The 26,028-nt window shown below is 39.9% G+C and overlaps 1 long non-coding RNA gene across 13 annotated transcripts in view; it reads right to left on the bottom strand.

Moving 5' to 3' along the window:
• LOC127537468 (uncharacterized) overlaps positions 1–26,028 on the bottom strand; it is a 46,642-nt gene that overhangs the window by 10,841 nt on the left and 9,773 nt on the right. Inside the window, exons 1-4 of one of the 13 annotated variants that reach the window (XR_007947111.1) lie at positions 14,593–14,895; positions 13,827–13,935; positions 13,579–13,698; positions 6,890–8,219 (exon numbers count right to left, since the gene is read on the bottom strand). The exons of 3 other annotated variants lie outside the window; for them this stretch is intronic. This is a non-coding gene — a long non-coding RNA (uncharacterized LOC127537468). Of the gene's footprint in view, positions 1–489; positions 1,222–6,889; positions 8,220–10,439; positions 10,617–11,510; positions 11,757–12,065; positions 12,584–13,578; positions 13,699–13,826; positions 13,936–14,592; positions 14,896–18,637; positions 19,442–20,812; positions 21,716–22,311; positions 22,513–26,028 lie in introns of those variants that run through there. 9 more of the 13 variants (XR_007947116.1, XR_007947114.1, XR_007947110.1 and 6 more) reach the window with 9 other exon arrangements.

The raw sequence follows: 26,028 nt of genomic DNA, 5'->3' as shown, positions 1-26,028 counted from the left end.
ATGTCAGATGCATAGTTTCAGCAAAAAAGTTGCTTTAGTGTTTCAAGTAGAAACCTACAGACACCACATTTTCCAGTCTTGTACTTTAATATTTTCAAGTTGTGTGTGGTGTTTTTTTTAAATTGACTTTTAATTCTAAAACCTGATTTATTGAGTTTTTACCCCCACAAATGAAGTGAAATTACATTTTTCTGTAATAACTAGTTTATTCAAAGACTAAATAATAATATCTAAAATCTCCATCAGGAATTTCCATTTCTATAAGCCAGAAACTTACAGTAAAAGTTTCAAATTGATCTTTACCTGCAATGTTTCACTGAAAGTAGGTAAGAATCAGTGTGAGTTCTCGACATGCAGCTTTAGGTAACCCGGGTTGAATTGTGACTGTACTGCCTTTTTTAATCATTAAGAGAGCATGCTGCTACATACACTACCTTTTAATACTTGAAACATGTTTCCATTATATGCAACCATGAATATTATACTCACCACATGCTCTTTAATCAGGCTGTCAGGGTCTTCGTTGAAGTAGACGCATAATGCCTTCAAAACGCACTCCCTCCCAGAACTGACATCTTCTTCCCTGGATGCTGAACAGATCTCAGTACCATTCCTAAATCATACAGTTCTATGCACAAAAACACACACCGCCTACTTCTAGCCATCTTTTCCTACTGGTCATCCTCTTAGAAAGTGACAGGAAGATTCAACCAACCACAGCAGATTAACTAGCTCTAGCTTCAGTTACATCTTCAAGTCTAAATAAACTCTGCAGCCAACAGTGGGAATGACGCTGTGATGAACATTTTGGAGCACAGAACTGCTCAGAAAAAGGTCTGCTGATGGATTATGGAATTCAGAAATGTAGAAGACAGTTTTGTGTTTCATTTATGACAATATAATTCTGTATATGTAAGTACAGATTGGAGCACTTCAGCAGTAGAAGAAACAGGATTACTGAAAACAGAGTGAATGAAGTGAAACAGCACTTCAGATATGTTCTGATGAGGGAACAATGTCATAACATTGGTAAAAGCTCTAAAAAGTTGATGTTGCATAATGTCTCCTTTAACACCAAAAGCACCATTTTACAGACTGGACGCTGGGATTCTACATGGACTGCAGAAATGTCTTAATCGAAGTCTCTTTATTCCGTTATTTCCCCCATCACTTTTCTAAAAGGAAAACATATGCCTGGCTTCTTATGGGTTAAAACCACTTCTCTCTCCTCTTACGTCTGTCGTGTGTTCCATCAGCTGCTTCAGCTTCTTTCCAATTCGTCTCCCCTCTTCTGATACAAGGTTAGAAGTTTGTCAGACAAAATGTCCAGCTGAGAGAAGAAACAGGACTGGAGCGGAAACGTTGTCAATCTCTTGAACTCTGCATTTACCTGAAATGAGACAAATGCATAGTACATAGTCATGTTCTTAAAAATGACAACAACCAGCTCGTCGTTGTCATAAACCGGGCTGGGGTCATGTGGCAGCATTCTACAGAGCTCATACTGGAGCTTACAATCAATGGGCTTCAAGGGATTTAAAAATAAGACTTAACTGTAAATTTGATGTAATTCTAGCTTTTGATTAATATATAAACTATATTTTTCTGTGGGCGATTAACCATTTCTGAAATAAATCTCCAAATACAATATGGGCAATGATGAATCTATGTTTTTTGTTAGAACCTAGCTCAACAAATCTGCCAAATGAGTCATTTCAACTGACAATTGAGACCTGTATGATTAAATAATAAACCAAATAGTTAATTTTTAGTTCAATTGCTCTTCAGACAGAATGCATTAGCTTTTATGCCAGCTTTTTTTAATCCATGTGAATATGCCCTGAAATTACAGATATTAACCATAAACCAGCTCAAAAACATCTGGACTATGACAGTTAAAAGCCACATGAAATCTGTCACAAGAAATTAAGTGAATTGTGACAATAGGGCTGGTCGATTATAGGAAAAATAATAATCATGATTATTTTAGTCTAACTGAAATCACAGTTATTCAGACTACTATTGGTCAACTTAAGTCTTTACAAAACAAAGCAAAATATATTCTTTGGATAATTAAAACAGTGCAAATTACATCAAGTGTGTTCACTTTTGTAAACAAATGCCATGCCCTTGAACTACCGTAGAATCTGAGTGCACGCTTTGAGAGGGGCAGAGCGTGTGTGGGCGCACATTAAACACATTGCAAAGTTAGTTGTAATACGTAGTAGAATCAGTGCAGCCAAAAAGGGTGAATATGAACTACTACAATAGGAAAATGGTTGTATTTATATAGCGCTTTTATCCAAAGCGCTTTACATGATGATATGTCACATTTACCCATTCACACACACATTCACACACTGATGGTGGGAGCTGCCATGCAAGGTGCTAACCACAACCCATCAGGAGCAATTAGGGGTTCGGTGTCTTGCTCAGGGACACCTCGACATGAGCATGACAGGCCGAGGATCGAACCGGCAACCTTCCAGTTACAAGACGGCCACTCTACCCACTGAGCCATACCGCTAAATCTAAAAAAATATATATAACACAACTTAGTGTATATATATGGGCTTTATCTCTGGCAATGGTAACGTTAGGTTCGCTCTAGAAGGATAGTTGTACAAGGACAATATTTTAGTGAACAGCTTTCATTTAACTTTTATTATTAAAGTGATAAACCTTAAATTGTAACTGGTCACATAAATGACCATTCAACTCTGCACAAATCCCAACAGAACAGTAACAGTAAGTATAACCAATTTGTTACCAAGTGCACTTGGAAAATTTTTTTTTAAAATGGACAATGCGACGATGTGTGTGTGTGTGTGTGTGTGCGTGTGTGTGTTCAGTTTAGTTCATCTACCCGGGTAGTATAATTTTGTTTGAAATGTCTTAGCTGGATTTCAGAAGAGATGAGTTTCTCCTTTCCCCTTGCCGCACAATAAAGCAGAGTCGAGGTCTCACACCCTCCACGCGTGTTGATCCGCTCCTCACTTTACGAAGCTCACTGGAACCTGGCTCGCTGTTCAGCATCCACTTCAACCATCCATCCATTCTCTATACACCGCTTTATCCTCACTGGGGTCGTGGGGGGTGCTGGAGTCTATCCCAGCTGACTCAGGCGAAGGCAGGGGACACCCTGGACAGGTCACCAGTCTGTCGCATCTACGGGCAATTCAGAGTCGTAATCAATTAACCTCAGCATATTTTTTGGACTGTGGGAGGAAGCTGGAGTGGCCAGAGAAAACCCACACATGCACAGGGAGAACATGCAAACTCCATGCAGAAAGATCCCAGGCCCACCCCGGGATTTGAACCGAGGATCTTCTTGCTGCAAGGCAAAGTGCTCACCACTTATTCCACTGTGCAGCCCCCACTTCAACTAGTACAAAAAACAACCTGAGTCATTCCATGTCAATTCAACAAATGCTTGTTGCACCACTTTCTCAGATCCTCCCAAAAATTTTTTTGGGCTTTATTTGGGTAATTTTATGAACAAATGCAAAGTATTATGGTTATAAACATACTGTATAAGCAGTAATGATCTAATCTAATACCCATAGTCAGTCCAAACTTAATCCTCGCCTATGATTTTAGGGTTTTAAACTACTAAAAAAGCAATTTATACTCCTTTTACATGGTCAGAATTTTTTCCCCTTCCAAAACTTTTACCCTTCTGGTGAGAAAAGTATAGAAATGAATGAAAATAAAAAAATACTGGACTGTGGAATTTCCCAAAATATCCTTATTATTTCATGGGCGACTTTATTTGGGTTTTCATGCCTCTATTTTAGGACTTATTCTTGTGAAAAGACATTGAAAGAATGAATTTTCTTCTTTACTAATGAAAGTTGCATAAGGTAAAAGTTTTAAAACATTAAAATAAAGCTTATTTATTGATTTATAGGCTGTTGAACTCAGGTGTAGACCCAAAATAGCCTAACTTTAGGCATTAAAAAGTGCATGTGGGATACATGGTACGCGGTTCAAATTTTTTTTGGAGGAACTAGTATGTGTGAAGTATGTGTGAACTTACTTTCATATTTGTTTCTTGTGCCAAAGATGAGCAACTGCTGAATCAATTTACTATACATTTTGATCCTCGTTTTTGTTTTTAGGAACCATTTACATGACCAACTAAAGATGAAAGATGAATCTGAAGCATCAGCATCGTAGTATAAGTTACAAAGGGCATATCTGAAGTTAATTATTATATAGACATTGTTTTTCTTTCATACAGTAACTGAATAAGAAGAAATGGCATCACTCCCAGACTGCATTCTCAGGACAGCCTCGGTATCGTATTTGACTTATCAGCTGAATTTGAAGATTTGCAAGTGAAATTCATGCACCCAAAAGGTCCCAGCAAGAAGTTCACATGGCCTAGAAAGGATGACGTAGTGTGGGTGCCTACAGCCCACATCCTCTGTCCAATCACTGCTCCTTCAACACGCCGTGGTGGACAGTACCACATATCTGGTGCAGATGATGGCCTGATTTCAGAGAAATTCAAGCAGTTCAAAGGACAGAAATAGTGGTGTGATAAGTTGGGGACAAATTACATGTTTTACATGGGACCTAAGGCAATATAACTCATTTTAACTGCAATATATTAGTTAGAATTCCTAAAAAAACGCCTATAAAACATAGTGCATTTCTTGGTTAAATTGGCCATGAAGGATTCAAGAAACAATGTTGATACTTCAGATATCAATTATTCGGATGTTTATTGTTATACAGACAAAGTTTCATGTTTCTACTCCATGTCCCACATTGGTTTCTGTGCCAATATATGTATGGTGTTTTTCAGTCTGTTTCATAAATAGGCATCGTTTTGAGGTCTAAGGAGACTAGCTAGCTCTTGGATATTTTTAGGTTAGAGAGAACTTTTAAGGTACTTTGAGATTTTTATAACATATGAACCTTGTTACTTATTAAAATTTGTGAAAAAAATGCCTAAATTCTTGAAAAATGCCATTTTCGCCAAATTTTTAAATTGCCCTGTACCACAGAGAAATGGGTATATTCATTCCAATTTTTTTTTTCCTGCTCTATTGTTAAGGTGTTTGAACCCTTCAGATCACTTGTAAGTCTATATCATCAGTCAGTTCCCAGTATCCATACAGCAGTAGTTTACAATTACAATCTAAACCTCTCCACTCACTGTACATTTAATATTTCTCTATTTTTGAAGGCATGAATTCAGTGATAACAGAAAACAACACAAAGCTGTGTAAATGGATTAACTCAATAGCATTAGCTTTCAGTAAACACATCACAGAATTGTCATATTTTCATCAAACATATCACAAGACACAATCATTGTCTGTCTCCGATTGTTTCTTTTAAAAAAAAGATTTTCACCTACATGAATAACAGAATGCACAACGCGGCATATCAGACACACCGTAACATCATCGTGGTGAAATTCGCTAGCATGCTAAGCTAGTGCAAGATAAAAGTGGACTCACCGGAGCTTAATCCAACGGAAAAACATAAGAAAGATATCACTCAGCGGTTTATCTCTGCTCTCTCAGCGGGAAAAGTCTCCACAGTGCTAAAACTCCAAGGAAAAAATGCCTGCAACTAAACTTTTTAGAGAAGTTACCAGCTCAACCCGATCCGATAGAAATACGTCTTTCTGTAGTTTCTGCCGTAAAAAAAAAGTAAAAGAGATCTGCAGCGCTACAGCGCACTCTGCTGGCGCAACGAGAAAACTACACTGAGTTAACCCTATAAATACTGCCAGTTACTGTGTAGTGCAATTGACTCTTCGCTAAGTCCCTCCCACAAATGGCGACTGTCCAATCCTACCTTAGCAACTGTAACTAGGCACGAGAGGTCTGTCAAGCTTTCAGCAGAAGACAATATGCTGAAGCGGTGTGCGTATGGTATTTGCAAGTCCGACACTCGTTATCCGCAAGCTTGGAGGGTGGTGTTGATTTTTTTGCATTCCCCAAGCCAAAGACACAAGAAGAAAGGTGCCGCGTGTGAATTAAGCAGTGTGGGAGACCGCATGATCAGCGAAATCCCTCCAAAATCAATAATCCTGTTGTAAGGTAAGTTGCGAGCTAACATTAGCTAACCGCTCTGTGTGTTAGGTCAGATAACATTAGCAAAGAAAGACGTCTCAATGGAAGGTTACTTCTCTTAAAACCTGAGCTACTGTGTATTATTTGAGAAAAATAATCAATAAGAACACCTACGTCTGTTCTAAGGTAAGTTGCTAGCTAACATTAGCTAACCGTAGCTCTGTGTGTTAGGTCAGATAACATTAGCAAAGAAAGACGTCTCAGTGGAAGGTTACTTCTCTTAAAACTTGAGCTACTGTGTATTATTTGAGCAAAATAAAACTGTTGATATATAGAGACAACTTCTGACATACTTGTATCTTGAAGCCTTTTGTGGACGGACGCCCTACAACTGAATTCTCAAATCCTGTGGCTGCTCTGTCTTCTTTCTCGAGGAGAGAACATCAAGGAGGAAGCAGAAAACCTCCAGCAAAAAGGTTTGTGTTATTTAGTGCAGTGCAATTGTATGAGACTAATCAAAATCCCTGTGTCAAATAGTTAAATGTGACTGCATTTTATTGTAAGTATTTGGGATTGTCAGACTTTTTTAATGCATTTTATTTTGGTCATTTAAAATAGCAGTCATATAGTGGTACAACACCAAGAACACAAATAAAACAGTAAAATATCACAGAAAGGTCACTGTTAACCGAGCCTTAATGCCCACACCCTACCCCCCACCAACCGCTCATCAATGATACAATATATTTATTACAAATATAAGTAAAATTAAATTTCCACAGTATTTAATTGAAATGTATTAATAAGTAATAACAAAAAGCATCGTAACTTAAACTCTAACAACTGTGTTTTCACAGAATCAGATGTGATGAACAGGATGCTGAAGCCTCCACCTTGAATTCAACTGACGAAGCATCTCATCTCAGTGTCACAGAAACTAACAATGGTAAGTGTTGGAGCCTATTTCTATTAATTGATGATTGATTATTTGAATAATTTTGATCATTTTGCTAATTGTGATTATGATTAACTGCTCACCTGCCTCCTACTTGTTGAGCCATCCCACTCCCTTGATTAAGGGAGAGCGGTCAGCTGTCGCTTGGAGGGCTCTGCTTTTTGTGTTGAAGGAGTGAGGAGTGAGACAGTTTATCAACCACTAAAATTACGTTATTTTTGTATTTCTAGAAAGTCAACAACGGAGAATACCTAAGTTGTGTTAACGAAAATAAATCTCAAACTTGTTTTTTGAATCATAATAGATCTCCGTGTGTGCTTTTTAAATTAGTGAGTCGTAAACCTCCTCCTCAAAAGACGAATCGGACTGTTTTGGACGTCTTGTGTTTTTGAAAGCAACAACAGCCATAACAGTAAGAGTTTAACAAAGGGTGTGTTTGCTTTATTTTGTTGTTTTTGTCATTACTGTTGGCATCTGCTGAGGAAGTACTCAAAGAAAAACAGGTCTAATTTGTTTTTCATATCACCCCATTTTGCTGCATCAAAATGAATGCGCTGCAGGTGATAGTCTTTTGAGCACATCACAAAGAAATCACAGCATGGCATGCCTGTGAGTCCCAACTGTCCTGTTATTTGGTAGTGATATGTGTGGCTCTCCTTTAGCTTGTAGCTACCATCTGCATGTTTCACGAGATAAGGACAATCTTTGTAGCTCTCCTTTTGATTGACACTTGATCTCCAAAAGGCCGTGACCTCTGCTGTCCCCTATCTCAGTGACCTTCCTGTCTGGTGAAGTGCCAAGGTGAGGAGCATGAGGATTTACCACAAATCCACATGGGAGCACTGCATTTCCTGTGATCTCACAGTAGTACTTTGCTGCTGTGGGCTCAAGACGTATCCCTCTTTTCATAGCGCTTGTCTGCCCAGTGGCTGTGGTCTTAATGGTGGCTGCTAGGCTTTCATAGTTTGATTTTCTTGAGCAAATTCTTTTGAAACAAGTGGACGTAAGCCGGTCAGACCGTGCAAGGTGTTGTTTGTCTCCTGTTGTCTGGTGTCATGCTCCAGGGCAATGGATTGTGGCAAAGTGATGGAGATTTTACTGTACATCTTTGTTTCATATTTATTCATCACTGTAGTGAAATTTGACGGATGAGGGGGTAAGGGAAAATCTGGAAATTCACAAGCTTGTTTTGCTGGTGGTGACTCTGAAGCTTTTTCAACTAGAGGGAGCTGTGAAAGAGAAAATTATGTCATTAACTGAATGTTTTTTTCTTTCATATTTGCATTTACAGAGGCACACAACAATACAGGCCACCAAGAAGAGGAGCTGAAAACTCTAAAGGAGAGACTCGAACAACAAAAGAAGGAAATGATAAATTTGAAGACGGAACTTGAAGAAAAAAACCGCCAGCTCAAGTTACTTGAAGGGAAATTTAAAAATGCACTGATATTAACTCCAGAGTCTTTGAACCAAAGTCATGTGCCTGGTTATTTCCAGTACTGCACTGGATTCACATATGAACAGTTTAACAGCTTGTGTGACTTTTTTAAAGTGCCAAATGACCCCACTGCACCACAAACACAGATTCCCCTGACATATAAAGTGGTAGACATCGAGGCCCAAAACATGCCCTTAAGCACCCAGTTTTTACTCACACTGATGAAGTTGAGACAAAATTTTGACCACAAGGACTTAGCATATAGGTTTCAAATTCGACTACAGAGTGTCAGCACTGTAATACACTCCTGGGTAGACTGCATGTATGACCGACTTGGCCACCTGCCCATTTGGCCACACAGAGATATAATTTCACAGAACATGCCTGACAACTTTAACCCTTTAAGCTTCAGTCAATTCCAGCCGTTTTCAGTACAAAAAAATCGCTAATATTCTATTTTTAAATAAAAAAAATGACGAAAAATACAGGGAATATTGGACGCACATCGCGAGGTGCATTTCCTTGAAAACGACCGATTTGTGGATTTTATACCGACTTCAAGACATGTTTTGGACAAAATAGTTTACTGGCTTGTGTTGTCTGGATGTAAAAGGTTGGATTATGGCCGTTTTTTGTGGAATCTTTCTTTCTGTGTGTAATAATGAACCCGGAAATGTGAGTCGCGCTGTGTGCGTTGAAGCCGTGTATAGAGAACGGATGGATGAATATTCGTTTTTGTCGGACCAATGTGTTTTTCTCACCCGCTGTGGTAATCACATCTGAAAGTGGTTTATACCGGCGGATTCATGAGAATCTAAGCTTTCCATCGGCGTATAGTGTTTGTATAATCGTGTTTGCAGCCGTCGGACATTCTTGAAATTCCTATGCAAATTAGTAGGTGTACCGCCGGCGGTATACCTACTACACACTGAAGCGTAAAGGGTTAAACAGGACTTCCCAACTGCATTTGCTATCTTAGACTGCACTGAACTAAAGATAGAGAGGCCCAGCTCCTTAGCTCTCCGGTCCAGCCTGTTTGATGACGCTTTTTACGTCACTGGCTCCAAAAAAATCCAAAACGGCGACCAGGAAGTAGCAAAATCCAGGCTTCATTTTCTCGGCGTTGAAACCAACGGGTGACGTCACGGTTAGTTTACGCCTGGCATAGATATACATAGAAAGGCTAGATAGATTACAGATGCTGTGAGCCAATGAGGGCTGACGTCGCTACGCGGCGGCCATCTTACCAAGGGGCTGCTGGCTCGCTGATAACATTAATGCCTATGGAGCATGTACTATTTAATTAACCATAGCTTGCTGAATTTTCAACCGATTTTTAAACGGTTTGATTTGTTATAAACGCCAGAGATGTAGTTATGTCATTGCATATTTACGGATAATTATAACCATGGACTTTCATATCAAATTAAAAAAGTAGATAGAGCATTACCTGCCATAGCTGCACACATACACACAGTGAAATTAAATCGTCAGTGTTTATGTTAAACATTTAATAGTTTGATATTATATATTTCTAATTAATACATATATTAAATATAAAGGGGTAAGTTGACCCACATGATATTTTAAACTTAAACTGAACAAATAGTGTATGTACATTACATGAATTGTGATTCATATTGGTTCAATTTACCCCAAGGCTTTTGGTTCATCTTGCCCCATGGCCATCGTTTTGATAAAACCTAATTAATTTAATGATTCAGAATGAGCTTTTCCTAATGATTCACATAGTTCTATACATTGAATATCACTGACATGCATAATGTATAAGTTTAGACCTGGGTCCATTTGCTTTAGCGTAAAAATAATTCTACCACAAAAGTCAAAGAATTCCACAGCCAGTTGGAAATGATGTTTGCGTTCTCATTTTAGGGTCTCGTGACAACTCATGTGTATAGTTTTAAAGATCAAAGGGATGGTTCCTTCATCTTACCTGTTCTCCCCTACATATATTTTATTATACATTTTTAAATAAACACATTCAGTAACATGACATCAAGGTTTCTTTTATTAACAGGTGCGCTTAAGCCGGACAGTCTGCCCTGTCCTGTCAAAATCCTCACTCCTGAAATGTTCGCTGCACAGTTTGCAGTTTTTTGATGCAGCAAAACCGTCCCTTCTTAGAGCGAGTTCGCATTGCCTCCTCTTCTCTGTGTTTTGGGGAAACCTTAAAAACATGAGAAGATACCAAGATATATGAATTATTGACAACATTTTACGCCCTTCTTACCTTTAACATTAATGGTAAGGACAAACATACTGAGCTAAATTCTGATATTGTTGGGGTAATTCATGTAGCCTATGCTTGAATGCCATTATGAAAACCTAAATAACAGTAACATGTTAAAAGAAATGTGAAAAAGAAATATTCAGTGATTATTATTATGTAAACAAATGGTAGAAACATTTCTAAAACGTCAGGGTCAAAATAACTTGTATTATATAAGTACAAATCCACTAAGTTAGTAACAATTATCCTAAATATGTCCCTCAAGTCATTTCTTACGAGTAAAAGGTGATTCCACAGGCTCTTGTTTTGAAGGAACGTTCATTTGAGCATCCATATGCTGCACAAAAGTGTGGCATCTTGCACTGTAGGGGGGTATTTTTGCAAACACAAAGCCAGCCTTACTGTATCACAATGAATCTAAATCTAGGATATATTTCACTAATGAAACAGCTTGGAAATCATGTTAAAACGAATGAGTAATTATGCCTTTCCCACCTGTATAGAACTAAGTCCAGGTTACTTTGTAATAGTCCAAGTGGCTCACATGTCTCATTCACAACCTCTTGTTTCTTTGCTAGCTAATATCCAACTGCATCCACACAAATTGTCATTTAGACATAAATGACATAATTGAAACTCCCAGATTGCAGCCTTGCAAATGGCTGTAACAAACACACAACTATGCAGCGATTTTCGAAAAGAAAAACTGCAATTTCAACAGGTCTGCGCAATCATAGCCACGTTAATGAGGTTTTTAATAAACCAAACCATTTGTAAATCCGTCAAGAATTCAGCAAATTAAGTGTATTTTTGTTTGTGTAGGTCGCTCACCTTCCATCCACTACGACAGAGCGCTCCGGAAAAGTCCCCCGAGGTAAGATGGCCGACCGGTGACGACGCCGGCGAAAATCCCATCAGCCATCTAGCCTTTCTATGTATATCTATGGTCCTGGGTGACGGAGTGTGATGTTGAAACAGTGCCGAAACAGTCCAGGAAGCATCACTGATGATGTGTTCAGGGGCATCAACTGTGTGCTGTATCTACTTCAGATGCGCCGCTTTGGATAAAAGCGTCTGCTAAATGAAAGTGTTGAACTGTCGTGAACAGCATACGACACAAGGGAGAACCAAAACAGGCAACAATGCATAACAGTTGGTTATGTTGCACAGCTCAGGATGGGAGCATCTCTAAAGACTGACCACACACACGCTGAGGATTTCAAATCTGCAGTTTTCATTCTGAAACAATCTACAGGACCGAAGCACTTAAACTGCTCCTCCTATTGTAACAAAAACTCACTTTTCTGCCTGGAACACATCCAGGGACTGAATGCGTCCTGTCATCTAGGACAAGGATGCAGCATGAGCAGGGATCAATCAGAATAGAACAGAATAGCCACTTTATTGTCAACCACAACAGACACTAGTTGGTGCACATTATGACTGAACTTCAGATACAAACGGTTAACTTTAGTGTATTTACTCCAAGTAAACTCACAACCAGCAGTATGTTCAAATGCTGTGCAGCTTTAAGATGGAGTCCAGGTGTTTGTGAGAAACCAGTGTTTTGAAAGCACATTTTTAAAACTGATTTAGTTTGAGAACCATAACACATGCTCTCCAAAAATAAATATAAAAGGAAGGGTGCATTATGTTACACTTTTAAACAAACAGATACAGTTCTATTGTGTTCTTTTGTTTTTTATTTGAGGATCTCTCTTTTTGCTGTATGATCAGATCAAGCATGCGGTGCCCGTGTGGAGGAAAAAAAGTTGTTGGGAAATTTAAAAAAAAACTTCTGGCTGGGTTGAGGGTAGAGAGGAAGGAGAGAACATGAAGACTTTGGAGGTCACTGAGGCCGATAACAGCAGATCAGAAACATGCAGCTCCAGATCCAGAGAAACCTGCAGAGGACAAAACACAAAGTCAGTGACATACATCTAACTGTATGAAGACAAAGAGGAGAGGAGAGAAGGAAATCCTCCAGCAGCCTGGGCTGGAAAATGAACATTTTGAGAAAAACTGAGTCTAACAATGAGCTAACTGCAGTTGAAGCTGTCATTCACAGCGTCTGCATGGATATTTAAGTCACCTGTTATCATGACTCTGTCTGTACTGAGATAAAATCAGTGAAGAACTCTGAAAATTCAGATAGAAACTCTGAGGGAGAGGCAGGTGGGAGATGAACAACTAACAGAACTTAGAGACATTACAAAGGTTAACTGCACCAACGGACTCAGAGATGGTGCATTTTAGTGTTCAAAGTCACCTTTTCATTTGGTGTAATAACAAAAATATCAGGATATCATAGAGTTTGACTGAAATTAGACCTGTGCTGTGATGTATACATCATCTGGAGCTCTCACTGCAACATGACAGTGTCTTCTCAATGACTTTATCTGTATAAGCAATGAATTTGGGGAGTTTGGCGCATGCTTTGGACCAGGCTTCTGATTGTGGGTTGGGAACAGCCCATACGCCTGGCTACATCACTGTAGCTCAAACCGGCCTCCACCATACCCAGTGCCCGGAGACGTTGTTCATGTGATAGACGCGGCATGATGCTGTTCACTGCACTAACAATGGTGGCCTTTTTTGGGCCTTTATATAGGCCTTCAAAACCCATTCTCAAATTGTGCAGATACTCACTGAGTATTGCTTGGTGTGTATTTGGTTCACTTTTGCAAAGTGACCAACCCATGTGCAATGAATCATGACAAAATGACAACTCATCATTATCTCAACTACCAGGGCACTAGATCATCAGTAAATCCACAATGAATAATTACAACCCCCCTACAAGTAGAATTCTGCGTACATTTCTGCCTCAAAGTTTCTATTGACTGTCAGTATACAAACACAATAAACACAATAGTATTAGATTTAGTCTTTGTATCACCTTTTGCGTCACTGTAATAATCGTCCCCTCTGCCATAATCTGGATTCACTTCATGGGCTGTTCCTTGTCTGCTTTCTTGATCTGATCTTTCATAAGATCGGGGGTCTTGGAGAGATGGCTCTAAAGACAGCAAAAGAAGAGAAAACTTTAATTGACTCAGAGATAAATAATTACATCTGAGCTAAATTACTTCACATACTCATATTAACATTAAGTTTCTAATTAGCCAGTTTATTTGATAAACTTACCTTGTGTTAATTGCACGGTCTCTCGAGTCATGCACTAGTCCTGGATCTGCCTCCCGTCATCTCTGGTCCATCCTGTCTGAATCTGCTTGATGTCGTTGAAGCACCAGTTCTTTAAAACAAAAAAAGAGAGATACAGATGTATTTTTCAATTGATTCTGACATCACTACATTTTGTCAGACTGTGATGTGCTACATGCTAAATCCCTGCAGTGTCTGTTGGATCATTCTTTCTTAAGCACATTTAAATTATCAGTGCATCCGGTAAAGTCTCAATAAAGTTGTTCTTTCTTCTCCTCAGAGGCTGGTCGTCGTCTCTGGCTTCATCTCTGTTGGGGCTCGGTCACCCTGAACTGTGACATTGTCACTGTGGACTCCACTGTGGGTCCAGGGTGGGATACAGATGCACATGTTGCTTCTCTGTGACATGCCGTCTGCATCCTGTTCACCTTCTGACAGAGCGGAGCTTCACTGTAAGGGGGGCACCACAGGAGGTTTCCCACAATCCCCCCCAGATCCGCCCACACCTCTGACGGGCACCCTGACCAGAGTCCCACCGACAAGAACCGAGCTCAGACAGAATCACACAAAATACAATCGAAGATAATTCATTCAAATAAAGTTGGAATAGATCTGATCAGACATAATCACAAGAGATTCATTCAAATAAAATCTGACCAGATCCCATTCAGAAAATCACACGTAGCTAAAATGCTTAAAATAAAACAGGGTAAATTTAATAAAATGAAAGGTTTGTGAACCTTCTTACCTGGAGGTTGGCTGGCAGCAAGTCCAGCAGCCCTCTTAGGTAAGGCAGGAGGTATCTGGGGAGAGAAACTCACACACTGGTTAGTAAAAAAATGCTAAGAGGGACCTCCTGCATGTTTGTCACCAATCTGTATGTTTGTCAGGAGGTCCCTCAACAGAAAAACTTGGAGGGGAAGAAGAATGTAGGCAACCCCCGAAGAAAGATAGATAGATAGGACAGAGAGGAGGAGGAGATAGGAGAGAGAAGGGGAGGGAGAAAAAGAAGGGTGAGATCAGAAGGAGGAGGAGGAGGAGAAAGGACAGAGAGGGGGAGGGCCCCCCTCCCTTCCCCTCTCTCTCCGATCTACTCCCTCTCCTCCTGATCTTCTCACCCTTCTTTTTCTCCCCAGAAAGAAGGGTGAGATCAGAAGGAGGAGGAGGAGGAGAAAGGACAGAGAGGGGGAGGGCTCCCCTCCCTTCCCCTCTCTCTCCGATCTACTCCCTCTCCTCCTGATCTTCTCACCCTTCTTTTTCTCCCCAAAAAGAAGGGTGAGATTAGAAGGAGGGGGAGATAGCAGAGAGAAGGGGAGGGAGAAAAAGAAGAGTGAGAAGATCAGGAGGAGGAGGAGAACCCCTCCTCCTGAGAGAAGAGTGAGAAGATCAGGAGGAGGACGAGAACCTCTCCTCCTCCTGATCTTCTCCTGATCTTCTCATTCTTTTTTCCTCCCTCCCCCTCTCTCTCCCATCTCCCGGATGAAGATGAATGGGAGGGTGGAGGTGGAGGTGGAGTTGAAGGTGAAGGTGGAGGTGAAGGTGAAGGTGAAGGTGGAGGTGAAGGTGAAGGTGAAGGTGGAGGTGAAGGTGAAGGTGGAGGTGAAGGTGGAGGTGAAGGTGGAGGTGAAGGAGAAGAAGAGCGAGAGGGGGAGTAGGAGGGGGAGGAGAGAGGGGAGAATGTGGGAAGAGAAGAGAGGGGAGAGTAGGAGGGGGAGGGGGAGGAGGAGGGGGAGGAGAGAGGGGAGAATGAGGGAAGAGGAAAGGGAGAGTAGGAGGGGGAGGAGGAGGGGGAGGAGAGAGGGGAGAATGAGGGAAGAGGAGAGGGAGAGTAGGAGGAAGAGGGGGAGGAGAGAGGGGAGAATGTGGGAGGAGGTGAAGGAGAAGAAGAGCGAGAGGGAGAGTGAGAGGGAGAGTAGGAGGGGGAGTAGGAGGGGAGTAGGAGGGGAGAGAGGGTGGTACAGGCGAAGAGGAGGTGAAGGAGAGGGAGGAGGAGAGATGGAAGGAGGGACTGGAGAAAAAGCAGAGCGAGAGGGGGAGGTAGAGGAGAGAGGAGAGAGGGAAGAAGAGCGAGGACGCTTGGAGGGAGGGCGGGAGGAGGAAGAGGGGAAGGAAGAGGAAGAGGAAGAAGGGGAGGAAGAAGGGGAGGAAGAGGAAGAGGGGAGGAAGAGGAGGAGGAAGAGGGGGAGAAAGAGGGAAAGAAGGGGGAAGCGAGGGGGAAAGCATGGAGGAAGAGGAAGAGGGGGAGGAAGAGGAGGAGGAAGAGGGGGAGAAAGAGGGAAAGAAGGGGGAAGCGAGGGGGGAAAGCATGGAGGAAGAGGAGGAGGAAGAGGAAGAGGGGGAGGAAGAGGAGGGAAAGAAGGGGGAAGCCAGGGGGGAAAGCATGGACGACGACCTCCAGGGGGAGGTAGGGGAGAGAGTAGAGAGGGGGGAAGACAAGCGAGGACGCTTGGAGGGAGGGGGAGAGCATGGTGGAGGTGTGGGTGGAGGTGGAGGTGGAGGTGAGGGTGAGGGTGAGGGTGTAGGTGAAGGTGAGGGTGAGGGTGGAGGTGAGGGTGAGGGTGTACTACACCTGGAGTCTCGCGAGAAGTCCGAAGTCCGCTGGAAACAGAAACAAAAACAACATTTCAACACAGACTCTCAGGAAACTGGAGCAAAGAGGTGAAGCTGCTCAAAGAGGGACGCTCAGGAGAACCTCAGAGGAACTCAGAGGGGAACATGTTGCTGCACCCTGAGTCTCTGATCGACTCCAGCTTCAGGGTTTCAGGAAGATGCTTCACATTTCTGCTCAGGGACTGATCCAGAATGAAAACTTCTCAACTAAAATCCTCACTTTGTTTGTCTTTAGTCAGCAGAGACTAAAAACCCACACAGCTCTGCAACGTCACAAATGTTTTAAATTGTCTGTAATACTAGATAACAAATTATTATTATTATTATTTTGTTGTATTTCTAATTAATTTTAAAAGTATTAATACAGATATTTAGTGTTATTTTCACTTGATCAATGCAGTATTCCACTATTTTTAATCAACAATATAGCAAAACACTGAAATAACAAGAAAATTACAGTCTGTTGATTTAGGCATTAGTTAAGTATTTTTTAAAAATGTCTTTACAGTCAAAATGTGCATGAATATTATTTTTACTAGATCCATCCGTTCTCTATACACCGCTTTATCCTCACTAGGGTCGCGGGGGGTGATTTTTTCTGTAATTGATGAAAACAGGACAAATCTGTAAAATAACCATTTTGAAATCATTTACCATTTGATTTCAACCCCCAATGTACAGAGATTTTTTTTGGCGAGTTCGTTCACATTTCCAACTAGAAAAGCACTCGGAGAGCGCAGACCTCCGCCAAGGATATTGACATTCCCATGGAACATTGTATTCACATACATTTATGCACGATTTAGAAATTGAAGTATTGTATTGTATTTTCATGGCGGAGGTAATAAAACTCGGATCTGTGTCGTTCAGACTGTCATGAAAAGATCAGATACAGGTCGCATAGGAGCAAAAAAAAAAAAATCCGATTTGGGTCACTTGAGCCTGCAGTGTGAACATAGCCGAACAGTTCCATCGTCTCCATGGTTACCAATTTGGAGCATTGTATGAAAAATAGCCCAGTCGCCATATTGCTTTTTAATTTTTTGAAGCCAAATTATACAGATTTTTTTACACTGTTTTTCACTCAATATACACTAAAAAATGAAATATTTCTTGAAACAAAAAGTCTAATTTTACGGTCAAACATCGTAAAAGAACAAACAACCATTTATAAAATACAGATCTTTGACGTTTTCTCAGTTAGCTAACACACAAATCATTTTACTGCTCTCAGCACATTGAAATGAATATCCACAATAAAATAAACAGAATTTTGCTTCAGAAAGTTTAAAAAGAGGCTCCGAGGACCTTCAGTGATTGTGGGATTATATTTAGAGCATTTTATAAAACGAAGCTCAATTATCATCTTGTTTCTGAAACTTTTTGACACCATTATTTACCCATTTTTAGTCCTTAACGTGCACGGAAAAAATCGTCTAATTTTCGAACAATGTGAAATAACAAATATCAATTTATAAAACTGAAGTTCTGATCGGAAACTTGAAAGAGGCTCCGAGGACCTTCAATGCTTCACACACAACTGATCATATTTGGAGCATTTTATGAGAAATGGACCATTTTCCACCGATCTTTCCATGCTAAACAAACTAACAGTTTTATCAGCACATTCCCCTGTACGGTTATACAGCAAAACACAGTGTTCAGAGAAGATCAGCTGATGAGAAAAGCATAAACATAATTTTCTTACCTTCATGTTGACGATCCAAATGGAAATGGGAAAGTTCAAAGTTCGGCAGGCCTTCTTGCCTTCTGTTGCTATGGCTTAAATGATGCACACTGCACTGAAACAAAAACGTCGCTGGATTTGCATAAAAAATTACCGACAGCGGTTGCGTGAAATTATGTTGTGCTTTGGTTTGAACACATATTCAACCAATATCCCCACGATTAATATATGCTATTAATATATGCATTATTATTTCACGTTAAAATCCTTTAGTCAAATCATGTTTCATTTTCGTTCTTGACCCATGTTATACATGCATCAAGCATTTGTATCAGACATGTGTTTATGTCATCTTGTTGGCGTTTCATTTGTTTTAATCTACAATGCATGATCAAATTTTATATTCTATATATGATACAGTTCTACTGATGCAACCTAAATGACTTCTGCTGAAGCTATATTTGTGTTGACCTACAAAGCAATCAAAACACAGCACTCAATCATCAAACAGGCTGATTTAATATTTCTTACCTGTTTTAACAGTGAAATATTTCATCTCAAACAATGCATTTAATCTACAGAAATGTGCTCCTTCCACATTCAACTTAAAGCGCACATATGCATAATTGAGGCTTCAAAACACTCCTTTGGGGACCTCAGATAACATGGTTAAAACCTTTAAAATGTCAAGTTTGCATCTCTGTTAAGACAATATGAACCAAGTGTTCAGCCAGTATACTTCACAACTATTAGGTAGGATTAGGATTACATTCAAATATGGAGTGACTTACAGCCACAAGAAATAAACATGTGAACAAAGACAGTCTGACCATCCAGACCGACCTTGTCTTTTTTTTTTTAAACACAGTTAAGTGAAACACTTGAATAACAATTGCATAAACCTATCAATAGCAACTTTTTTTAAACAAACACTGCAAGACAACATGAGGCCCAAAGGCCAGTGCAAAATGGAAACATCAAACATCATAAACCAGTATTCAAGAAGTCCGTTTTTCAGGACCTGAGCTTTTTTGGAAAGGCTGCCCCCATCAAGCTCCATGATCACCATTTGGACCACTTCAAAAAACGTACTTCTGCTGAGGAGATAGTCCATGTTTAGGGCATACAGGAGTCCAAAGAGGAGGGCCAGTGGAACATTGTCCAGTTCTTGGAGGACTATTTGGCCTTCCAGGATGATTCCGATGTCATCTGCTTTGGACTGGGCCTCATGTTGTTTTGCAGTGAAGATTCCCACAGTGGTGTCTTCTGCGTAGTCCACAAAGATGGCTTTGCTGTTTCCCTACAATGATATAAAAAGTCAGTACACTTTAACGACTTCTGGATGCCACATATGAAAAAGTTGGAGTGATGCATGGTGTGGTAAATAGTAACGGCTGGAACAAGTGGGACAAACGGGTCGTGTAAATAAATCTCCAAGGAACATTCACAAGTTTATGGAATCTAAATAGAGGTAGAAGAAAAATCTGCACAACTAATTGGCTCTCAAACATTTTACTGCTTACACCACAGAGTGACGTTTCCGACCTTTGTTGTTCATTAAATGACAGATTAAAAATATATATTTTTGGGGCTCAATATTTATTTTGTACACTGGCATTTGTTATTTTTGTAATATTTGAGCTTTTCTACTTAAGTTGATGGTGTTTCATTGTGCTTCATGTTTATTGCAACTTGTCTTATTAAAGGTAAGGTTAAGTAAATTTAGAATACGGTTTACTGTCATTTTTATGTCAGAGTTACAACTTCAGTGCCTTAAAATGGTCTTCAGTATTATTGTTTATTGCAACATTTTTCAAACTTCAAATTGTGTTATCTTGACAGAGGCCTAGTTCAAATCAAATATTGATTTTACTATTAATAACTGAAACATTGCTTAATTCACAAAAATATTTGACATGATGTAAATTCAAAGGCTGTTTTCTCAAAATGCATTTTCTCACACACTAGGAACAATATCTGCTCTCTAAGTGGAGCAAAACATGAAAACTCCATCCACATCCACCAAATATGGGCTCTTCATACCCGCTCAGAAAAATCCAGATTGCTGTTCATGTGTGACCACGAGCAACAGCACACACTGTTTTGGAGCGCAAACCTGCTAATAACACAAATATACAGTAAAATGGCAAAAATGGACTGGAACAGTAGACAGTACTATTAAAATGTCAGATGCATAGTTTCAGCAAAAAAGTTGCTTTAGTGTTTCAAGTAGAAACCTACAGACACCACATTTTCCAGTCTTGTACTTTAATATTTTGAACTTGTGTGTGGTGTTTTTTTAAATTGACTTCTAATTCTAAAACCTGATTTATTGAGTTTTTACCCCCAAAAATGAAGTGAAATTACATTTTTCTGTAATAACTAGTTTATTCAAAGACTAAATAATAATATCTAAAATCTCCATCAGGAATTTCCATTTCTATAAGCCAGAAACTTACAGTAAAAGTTTCAAATTGATCTTTACCTGCAATGTTTCACTGAAAGTAGGTAAGAATCAGCGTGAGTTCTCGACATGCAGCTTTAGGTAACCCGGGTTGAATTGTGACTGTACTGCCTTTTTTAATCATTAAGAGAGCATGCTGCTACATACACTACCTTTTAATACTTGAAAGATGTTTCCATTATATGCAACCATGAATATTATACTCACCACATGCTCTTTAATCAGGCTGTCAGGGTCTTCGTTGAAGTAGACGCATAATGCCTTCAAAACACACTCCCTCCCAGAACTGACATCTTCTTCCCTGGATGCTGAACAGATCTCAGTACCATTCCTAAATCATACAGTTCTATGCACAAAAACACACGCCGTCTACTTCTAGCCATCTTTTCCTACTGGTCATCCTCTTAGAAAGTGACAGGAAGATTCAACCAACCACAGCAGATTAACTAGCTCTAGCTTCAGTTACATCTTCAAGTCTAAATAAACTCTGCAGCCAACAGTGGGAATGACGCTGTGATGAACATTTTGGAGCACAGAACTGCTCAGAAAAAGGTCTGCTGATGGATTATGGAATTCAAAAATGTAGAAGACAGTTTTGTGTTTCATTTATGACAATATAATTCTGTATATGTAAGTACAGATTGGAGCACTTCAGCAGTAGAAGAAACAGGATTACTGAAAACAGAGTGAATGAAGTGAAACAGCACTTCAGATATGTTCTGATGAGGGAACAATGTCATAACATTGGTAAAAGCTCTAAAAAGTTGATGTTGCATAATGTCTCCTTTAACACCAAAAGCACCATTTTACAGACTGGACGCTGGGATTCTACATGGACTGCAGAAATGTCTTAATCGAAGTCTCTTTATTCCGTTATTTCCCCCATCACTTTTCTAAAAGGAAAAACATATGCCTGGCTTCTTATGGGTTAAAACCACTTCTCTCTCCTCTTACGTCTGTCGTGTGTTCCATCAGCTGCTTCAGCTTCTTTCCAATTCGTCCTCCCCTCTTCTGATACAAGGTTAGAAGTTTGTCAGACAAAATGTCCAGCTGAGAGAAGAAACAGGACTGGAGCGGAAACGTTGTCAATCTCTTGAACTCTGCATTTACCTGAAATGAGACAAATGCATAGTACATAGTCATGTTCTTAAAAATGACAACAACCAGCTCGTCGTTGTCATAAACCGGGCTGGGGTCATGTGGCAGCATTCTACAGAGCTCATACTGGAGCTTACAATCAATGGGCTTCAAGGGATTTAAAAATAAGACTTAACTGTAAATTTGATGTAATTCTAGCTTTTGATTAATATATAAACTATATTTTTCTGTGGGCGATTAACCATTTCTGAAATAAATCTCCAAATACAATATGGGCAATGATGAATCTAATTTTTTTTGTTAGAACCTAGCTCAACAAATCTGCCAAATGAGTCATTTCAACTGACAATTGAGACCTGTATGATTAAATAATAAAACCAAATAGTTAATTTTTAGTTCAATTGCTCTTCAGACAGAATGCATTAGCTTTAGTGCCAGCTTTTTTTAATCCATGTGAATATGCCCTGAAATTACAGATATTAACCATAAACCAGCTCAAAAACATCTGGACTACGACAGTTAAAAGCCACATGAAATCTGTCACAAGAAATTAAGTGAATTGTCGAATTCCCCTTGCCGCACAACAAAGCAGAGTCCAGGTCTCACACCCTCCACGCGTGTTGATCCGCTCCTCACTTTACGAAGCTCACTGGAACCTGGCTCGCTGTTCGGCATCCACTTCAACCATCCATCCATTCTCTATACACCACTTTATCCTCACTAAGGTCGCGGGGGGTGCTGGAGTCTATCCCAGCTGACTCAGGCGAAGGCAGGGGACACCCTGGACAGGTCACCAGTCTGTTGCAGGGCTACATATACAGACAGACAATCACAATCAGATTCACACCTACGGGCAATTCAGAGTAGTAACCAATTAACCTCAGCATATTTTTGGACTGTGGGAGGAAGCTGGAGTGCCCGGAGAAAACCCACACATGCACAGGGAGAACATGCAAACTCCATGCAGAAAGATCCTAGGCCCACCCCGGGATCTTCTTGCTGCAAGGCAAAGTGCTAACCATTATTCCACTGTGCAGCCCCCCCACTTCAACCAGTATAAAAAACCAACCTGCATACAGCAGTAGTTTACAATTACAATCTAAATCTCTCCACTCACTGTACAGTTAATATTTCTCTATTTCTGAAGCATGAATTGAGTGATAACAGAAAACACAACACAAAGCTGTGTAAATGGATTAACTCGATAGCATTAGCTTTCAGTAAACACATCACAGAATTGTCCATATTTTCAACAAACATATCACAAGACACAATCATTGTCTGTCTCCGATTGTTTCTTTTAAAAAAAGATTTTCATCTACATGAATAACAGAATGAAAGTATCACTATGATATACAGCAATGCGATATTTTAAACACCTATGTACCAGTTATGGATTAATGGAATTAGAGATGCTTCCTTTTTTGATTAAAACTATGTTTTCTGCCAAGTACACCACTCTAATATGTGCAAGACTACAACAAAATTGTGGAAACATGGGTCTTTGCAAATATGTATGTTTATTTGAGCAAAGAAGAATAGAAAAGAACTAAATATTACATATATACATGTTTCATTATTTCCATAATCCATATTTTTCAGGCCATTCTTTCCAGTGATGAGAAGCCTCAATTTTCTTTTAAAGATCAGCGGGTCCCAATCATCTTTGATGATGATATGCAGCTGGACAGAATTGTGAGGTACCTGTCAGACCTTCTTGACAGCTGTGACACCCTATCTTCCGAAGTCAACACCATGGTGTCCTTGGACAGGATCAAATATATCCTGAATGTAATGCTGTCAGAGGTAGGCCAACAGCTGGCTGACTTACATTAATGAACACATAAATACAGGAATAGCAGTATTACTATTTCTTGTGTATAGTATAATTAAGAGAAGTGTTGGTACTTATTTAACCTCAAAAGATGTGTACTTCTTTGTTCTGTGAAGTACACATATTTCTGTTATTTGTTGTTATCTTTCAGTGTTGGTAGTTGGTATGTTTGTGTTGGTAGTTACAAGTAATGGAAAAAAGAGAAAAGCTAAATATGCCAACAACAAATCCATTGATTGAAGTGAGAGACATGCAGGAATATGGAACAGAGGGGAAACAGAGAAGGCAGTAAGGCAGACAGTAAGATAATGGAAAACCTTGAATGTTGCAGGAAGGCAGAATCTGGAAAAAAAAAAAAAGGGGTAGCAGCCTTACTCATTATAATAAATAATTTTATCCTGGTATGCTATTGATGTACATATAGCACACCTTTATAAATAATAGTAAACCTATCGAACCTGAATTAATTTCCTTTTTGTGAAGTATGTCTATGTTAAACATGATTTGCAGGTTTACATAAACTTTGTATTGTGGGCTAGGATTAGGATCATGTCTGCAGGTAAGTAGAAGGTCAGGTGCAAAGGAAGGAACACAGTTAGGACAGCTGCTGGCCAGGAAAACATGAGCAGGGTATGAAATAATAGCAGATGTTAGAAAAATACTACCAAATTAATTATCAAATATTCCTAAGTGTTTTGGGTACTGATAGAAAAGGTTTACCGTGTATGTGTTCATATTGTTCAGATGAAAAATAAGCACACTAACAGCTAAAGTGGTTCTAACACAGGCAACAGTACAGGCTCTTCAAGAGGTGAGAAAAATGACAGTGACAGAAGCTGTGGGAGCAGTGGAACATGGGAACACGATGGAGGAAAGGTAACAGCAAATCAGAGATTTTGGGTGTATATTTGCCACTTGACCAATCTGCGTATATTATGTGTTTAATGTTTCATAAGAAGTAAACATAACTTTTCTACTTTTGTTTTAAAGTGAGAAAGAAGAATTCTTCATGTTTCTCACAAATGAGATGGAGAGACGTACCAAAATGACAAATGACAAAGAATTGAATTAAAAAATAAAGATTTCACAAATCAGAAACTGTCACGCCCCCTCCTCACTCCTGTGCTCTGGCTCTCCTAATTACCAACGGCTGTGAAGGAGCCCAGCTGCTGGTGATCAATAATCAGCACAGCTTAAAAGCCTGGCTCTTCCCACAGCTCAATGCTGGGCCATTGCATTGCATGTGGAACTCAGTTGTGCACACATTGCTGTTTGGATTCAATCACCCTGTGGGTTATCTTGCTGGCTCCCTCTTCCCTCCTCACCTCGGAACTCGTCACTACTCCCCCCGCTCTGCACCCCTCCTTCGTCTGCTACTGGTCTGCCTGCTCCTCGGTTCTCGCCATATCCTTGTCACCGGCTCTCTCAGCTTTTTCCCCCACCTCGTCTCCCGATTCCCCGGACATTGTGTGAGTCATCTTTCCACCACGTCGCCCTCAGTTACGTTTTAGTTTAGCCCCGTTTGTTTAGTTTCCGTGCCTCCCTCGTGGAGAGTGTTTGTGTTCTGTTTTATGATTAAAAAAAACCTGCCTGTCTGTCCGCCTGCTGCTTGGGTTCACACTCCGTCCGTTTCATAACAGAAACGGCATTTTCATGAATGTTTAAGCTCTATAGATTAATCGAGTCCAGATTTGAGGAGTCTAAGTGTAGCGGTTCTCGACCTAGACCTGGTCTAATGTGGTCTGGATGAGAAAAAAACAGTGAAATGTGCCTTTATTGCATTTTCACAAATAGAATAAAGTTTTCACAAATCAGAGACTATGTTTTTATGAATCTACAGGCTCTGTAGAATAATTCAGTCCAGATTTGAAGAGTCTAGGTGTAGCGGTTCTCGACCTGGACCTGGTCTAATGTGGTCTATATGCTGAAAAAACAGTGAAATGTGCCTTTATTGCATTTTCACAAATAGAATAAAGTTTTCACAAATCAGAGACTATGTTTTTATGAATTTACAGGCTCTGTAGAATAATTCAGTCCAGATTTGAAGAGTCTAGGTGTAGCGGTTCTCGACCTGGACCTGGTCTAATGTGGTCTGGATGAGAAAAAAACAGTGAAATGTGCCTTTATTGCATTTTCACAAATAGAATAAAGTTTTCACAAATCAGAGACGATGTTTTTATGAATCTACAGGCTCTGTAGAATAATTCAGTCCAGATTTGAAGAGTCTAGGTGTAGCGGTTCTCGACCTGGACCTGGTCTAATGTGGTCTATATGCTGAAAAAACAGTGAAATGTGCCTTTATTGCATTTTCACAAATAGAATAAAGTTTTCACAAATCAGAGACTATGTTTTTATGAATCTACAGGCTCTGTAGAATAATTCAGTCCAGATTTGAAGAGTCTAGGTGTAGCGGTTCTCGACCTGGACCTGGTCTAATGTGATCTATATGCTGAAAAAACTGTGAAATGTGCCTTTATTGCATTTTCACAAA

This window comes from Acanthochromis polyacanthus, chromosome 15 (assembly GCF_021347895.1).
Source record: "Acanthochromis polyacanthus isolate Apoly-LR-REF ecotype Palm Island chromosome 15, KAUST_Apoly_ChrSc, whole genome shotgun sequence".
NCBI lineage: Eukaryota > Metazoa > Chordata > Actinopteri > Pomacentridae > Acanthochromis > Acanthochromis polyacanthus.
The sequence above is the reverse complement of the archived record's forward strand: the minus strand, read 5'-3'. Positions and strand labels throughout refer to the sequence as shown.